Below are 6,252 nucleotides of genomic sequence, written 5' to 3'. Positions count from 1 at the left end.
GTGTGCCATAATGGAGGCTGCTAAGTTGCAATCTATGCATCTCCTTGGCTGAGCAGAGTTTTTCTACAGGTAGCTCCAGTGGCCCCTTTCACAGCTGAGTGATTCGTAGCTCAAAGCTCCAAAACACTTGAGTAGAAAAAAATCAATTATTCTCAATGGAGGTGGTTCACATCTCCACTCCAAGTCACCTGAAGCCAAACGCCTGACGCTCAACCAAGTACTGGCGCTTTTATTGTCACTCAAATCGGGCAGATCTGCGTATTTTTTGATACCATAGAAATTGTGCCTTTTGTCATACATTTTTGTGCGTTTTTCTTCTCAAATGAAAACATGTAAAAGAAAATAGTAATAATATACAAATAAATAAATATAAAGTAAATACAAATAAATGAAAGTAATCATAAATAAATAATGAATAAATAAAATAATAATATGTAATAATAAACAAATAAATAATAATAATTAACCGCTAACCTTAACCCCAACCCTAAAAAATATATCAAATAAATTATGAATATTAATTATAATAACAATAATAATAATAATAATAAAATAATAATAATAAACACCCAAACCCGAACAAAAAAAGTATTATTATTATTATTTTGTGTTAGGGTATTAATTATTGTTTATTTATTCATTTATTATTACATATTGTTCATTTATTGGATATATTTATGATTATTTTTAGTTATTTGTGTATTTTTTAAAATTAATTTTACATTTATTTATTCATTTACTATTATTATTAACCCCTAACCCCAACCCCTAATCCTAGCCGTAGCCTAACCTTAACACTCTAACTCTAGCATAACAAAAAATAAATAAATAATAAATAAAAATAAACAAAAGCTGATGGAAAAGCAAAAAAGCTGAAAAACCTTGCAACAGATGATATTTTTCTCTATTGACTAATAAAAAAAACCGCTAAAGATCACCAACAGCTGAAAAACATTGTATGAAAACACGCATAAACGTGCACAATCACGCAAAAATAGCCAAAAAAAATGCCCAACAAATGCTCAAAGATGCTACGCAAGTGTAAATCCAGCCTAAGAGATCCAGAAATGTGTTAGTCTGCTTTCACACCTGAGTGATGCATTGATTTTTTTGGTGCGCCCTTTGTCACATGACAGCATTGGGCAACCTATTCACAGCATAGAGCTGCCATACATGTGACAAACATGCCAAAGTATTTTGTGTACCTTTTTATTTGGCACTGAGCCAAGCGCATGGCAAAATTAATAACTGTTATCTGCATTTGGGGTGCCATTAAGAAATACTGGCGCTGCAAGGGCGATGCGCGTATTTCACATGTTTACAAAAATGCAGGCAGAAACATGGAAACGGAAATCTTAGATATGAATGCAGCCTTACTGTAAATGTTTTGTATTCCCTGCATTAAGGTAAGAATTGTTCCAGTGCAAGTATTGCCAGCTCACCCCCCCCTCACCATACTTATCTGAGTCCTATCTTGATCAAGCACTGTGCCAATTTATCTCTCCTCACAAGACACAGAAGCAGAAAGGAGACATTGGCTCCTGCTGCTGTCAGTCAAATCCTGTAAGCAGAGAGTGGGAGGCAGGGTTGAGCCGTACTGTGTGTGTCTACAGATGCACACAGTCTGGCTTGGTTGTGAGTCTGCAGGTGTACCCCCATAGGAAGCAACTTCCTATGGTGGTACACTGAGAAAAGGAGGAGCCTGGAGCACCGGCGGGGGACCCCAGAGGAGGCTTCTGGGCTGCTCTGTGCAATACTATTGCACAGAGCAGGAAAGTATAACATGTTTATTATTTAACCCCTTGACGCCGACATCACACAAATATGCTGCCTCACAGAACTGGGCTTTATTCCGTGGGGCCGCATATTTGCGTACCTGTCTTTGTGCTGGGAGCGCTCTGCACAGCACACTTCCAGCACAAAGACCGTCGTGTCACTGAGAGCTCCGAGTCCCTTTTTAACGATCGGGACCCAGGACTCCTGCTTCCGGATCATATGATCACTGTGATAGCCTCTGCCTGGCTATCACAGTGATCAGTCACTGCCTGGCTATCACAGTGATCAGTCACTGTGAAGCCTGCCCCCCTTGTTTTTTTCTCTCTCTAAATGCAGGAGAGAGATATATTGTATCTCTCTCTCTCCTTGCATAGAGAAAAGAAAACTGTAAAAAAACATAGATAAATAAATAAATAGATATTAAAAAATAAAATAAAAAATACCTAGATCAAGGTTTGATCTAGTTCAGTGCCAGGGTTAGTGTTTGGGTCAAGGTCAGGGTCAAAGGTCGGGGTCAAAGGTCAGGATTTGATTTTTTTTTTAATTGGTATCAGTGTCAGTATCAGTGTGTTTTAGGAAAAAAACAAAAAAAACAAAAAACAAAATGCGCACTATTGTTTCTGGGCTGTAGTACTGGTACAAACAACAAATAACATAGACATATATGGTATCACTGTAATCGTCAAGGGCTGGAAAATGTATTTTGGGTTGTTCTTTGGTGGTAGGTTATGGTAGTAACAAGAAAAGAAGTTAAAAGAAATTTATTTTTTTTACTATTTTGGGCCAGTCTTCCTTTGATAATAAAAGAAAATCGGGAGATATCCATTACCATTTACCACCAAATGAAAGCCCAATTTGTCCTGAAAAAAACAAGTATAATTCATCTGGATGTACAATGTAGTGATGATATGTACGGTTTTACTAACACATGTCAAAGTTGCAAAATTGTGCTCAGGCGTTAAGATTTGCTTTACCCTTAGGCGTGAAGGGGTTAAAAAAAAATATTAATGGCTATTTTCCACAAGTCAACCTATCAGAATTTTTTTAGATCATGAACAGGTTCTGAACATGTACTAAGTTTTAACAGTTTTGTTTTTATTCTATAGAGTCATTTCTACTTAAAATGACCTCAACTTGATATTTTATATGACTTTTGGAAAGTACCTTTCTGTGGGAAAGATTGACACATTTTTCATTTGCATGTTAGCTTGGTTTAATATACTTGTGGGACTCCTGAAAGCTTTTGGTTTTAGCCTACATGAACCACCAGGTGACAACACACATGAGAAAACAGAAGTCTTCCACGTCATTTATGTAACAAGCAAAATATGTTGACTAAATGACTTATAAGTAATTTAGAACATTTTATTTATATATATATATATATATATATATATACTGTATATATATATATATAAAAATATTGCACAGCGTACTGTTTTATATCTACTTATTTATTTATGCACAAAAATGAGAGGATGCCTGGGTCATATTCATGTTGGAGATACATTATTTGGACAGATGATGGCATGACATCTCATGCTTAGAAAACCAGAGATGGTTGGAAAACAATGCAGTGATGCAGAGGTGGAAGCTGTAATGGTTTTTCTGCTATATCTTGTGCTCATGGTATGACATAAATGTGGCTATTGATGAACTAATCAATTTGCATAGCATACAGATTTGTCCAACCAATGGCTCACAATTGCCTGAATTCCCGAATTGTATAGTTTTCTTCAGGTCAGACAAATTTGCAAAAAAAAAAATTTAGCTAACTAAAAAATTGTGAAAAGTAGACTTTTAAAAGAAAAAGCAATCCGCTGAAAGATCAGACAGGGGCGGACTGACAACTCATGGGGCCCCCAGGCAATAGGGGATCATGGGGCCCCTGTGTCCTTGCCCAAACTCAAAAAAGCCTATGAAAAAGGTACCAGGGGCATCTCATGGGGCCCCCTACTGACCCCAGGCCCTCGGGCAGTGCCCGAGTTTCCAAATGGTCAGTCCACCCCTGACAGGGAGTAACTGTCACTTTGCAGTTTACTAAACAGATGCAAAGTTAGAAGCAATAATGCAAAATACGTTCAAAATGGCAAAGGGCATGCATAATAATACGATAAAACAGAATATGAAAGCTGCACAAACATGGACCCTTTCACAGTAATGTACCTGAGGCTCAGTCAGGTTAACATGTGGCTATAAAGCATAGTCTCTATAAGACGTTATAACAACAGAGTGTCTACTTGAGAATCGTAACTTCAGTAAAATATTTTATATCACAAACAGCTACTTGTGATTATACTCATAAAGAGCATCTCTGAGCCCTGGTTCACACTGATGTGGTGTAGAATTTGCAGCGTTTTCAGTGCAAATGCTGCACCGCATCAGAATCGCACCCCATTCATGTGAACAGGTGTGTATGATAAGTTAACAACACCCCGAAAGCGATCTGCAAAATGCACTGCGATGTGCAGAATAGGATCGCATGGGTGTGAATACCTATGCAATCCGATTCTAGTGCGGACCAAAAAATAGGTCCTGCATGTTTTGGGTGTGAGTGCGGTGTGAATAGAGCCATGCAAAATGTTTGGCTCCAATCGCACCGCACACAAATCGCATGTGATTTGCACAGGAATGCGGTGTGGTTCCTGTACAATACACATGCAATATACCACACTGCATATATGTGAACCCAGGCTCAAAGTGAAGTCCAGGGCAGCTCTGGTAACACAGGTGAACAGATGGAGGGATCCAAAGCTCAAAGGCATGGGAGGGGGCACTGAAACTGGGGTACTCTGGCAATTGAAGAGGGGCTCCCGACAGTAGCTGGTACCTTTATGGAAACTGCATATTAGGTTTTGGCCTGGCTGCCTGAATGCCGGTTCTGACAGTGGAGGGGCACTCACCTGGCTGCAGATCACTTGCCCAGCTTCATCTGCCACATTAGGTTTGTCTGAGCTGTTGAGGGAGAGAAGCTGAGTAATTTATTTTCTCTAGGCGTGTCCAGGAACCCAGGGAATTGTGGGAAAATTAGTTAAAGATGCCTGCACCTTCATCTGAGTATGGAGAGTAAAGGGCACTACACTACACTCCTACCTGGAATTTCACTGACAAGATTCTCTATCTACAATCTCATGAGTACTGTTGTATAACTTATCTATCCCTCTCACTACTGCTCCTCTGAAAATCTCTTAAAAGTTAAAGTAAACCTTTCTTGATCTAAAGTTATTCTAAGGTAACAGGGCTGTTAAGGTGTAGGCACCTACTTTAGTCTTCATATTGGTCTCTGTGTGCTTGTGGAACCTCTTAAATCCTAGGTCAAGGCTTTACAGGAGCCCACTGTTTTTAATTTTAAATTTAAGCCATAGTCCCTTCTAAAATTAAACCTCAATACTGTCAACCTCTTCTGCCCACTGATCTTCTGGCATTATGCAGTTGTACGATATTGAGTGGGGCAGAAGATGACATCTACAGCTACCTGCACATACACTCAGAAGCCTCCCAAACCCTCCTCTATTGGCCAAATGCTGTGACATTCTAACAGGCAAAGCTTGGATACTTCTGGGAAGAGTTGTAACTTTCCACTATGCCCTGTCCTAGCCATTCTTATTGACCCCCCACTATGGTAGGCAGCCAAACTGTTGGATAAGAAAGTGTAGGACGTAGAAAAGGGCAGGTGAGCTTCAGCAAAAAAAAATTTCAAGGCTTTGTTTCTCAGAACAGCCCTGCATTTTGGCTATGAAAAGGGGATTTTGAAGGCCATTGCTTATAGCTGTAATGTTTAACTACCATCAAGCTGTCTTTAACTAGAAATTACAAATTTTAAAACTGATCTCCAGTAAAAGTGAAAATGCCGTCTTGCATTGGAGCATGGTCCACACTGCAAGGGTTAAATGATCATTGCTGTCTAGGGGACATTGAAAAGCACGTATCTGTTTCAGGCTCCTCCATTCTGCTAGACCGGTGCCTGCAGCATATTCTCCTCTGCAGAATGGCAATCTAAGGTCCTGACGTCATCAAGTAATAGTCCTGAATTGGACATGAGGATGCTGAGGAACAGTGCATCGGTGAAACATGGGGGAATACTGTCTGCCAGGGGAGCAGGGGATAAAGTAATAAAAAAATGTTTCTGTGCCCTAGACAGAAATGAGCGGTTGACCCCTGCAATGGGGGCACACCCCCACTGCAAGGGAGGACCAGGACTTTTATTTTTCCTAGGTTTGGGCTTTAAAGTGATTGTAAATGATTACATTTTATTTTTTAAAAATAACAAATATGTTATACCTACCTGCTCTGTGTAATAGTTTTGCACAGAGCAGCCCTTATCCCCCTCTTCTCAGGTCCCCCACTGGCGCTTCCACCCCCCCCCCCCCCCGAGTGCTCCCATACTAAGCCGCTAAGGACACTCATGCTGGCTTACTCCCAAGCTGGCTATGTGTCCCACCCCCTGATCCCTCCTTACTGACTGTGGTTGACTGT

Source organism: Staurois parvus, unplaced genomic scaffold (assembly GCF_062004578.1).
Source record: "Staurois parvus isolate SC_StPar_1 unplaced genomic scaffold, SC_StPar_1.0 ptg000885l, whole genome shotgun sequence".
Lineage (NCBI taxonomy): Eukaryota > Metazoa > Chordata > Amphibia > Anura > Ranidae > Staurois > Staurois parvus.
The sequence above is the reverse complement of the archived record's forward strand: the minus strand, read 5'-3'. Positions refer to the sequence as shown.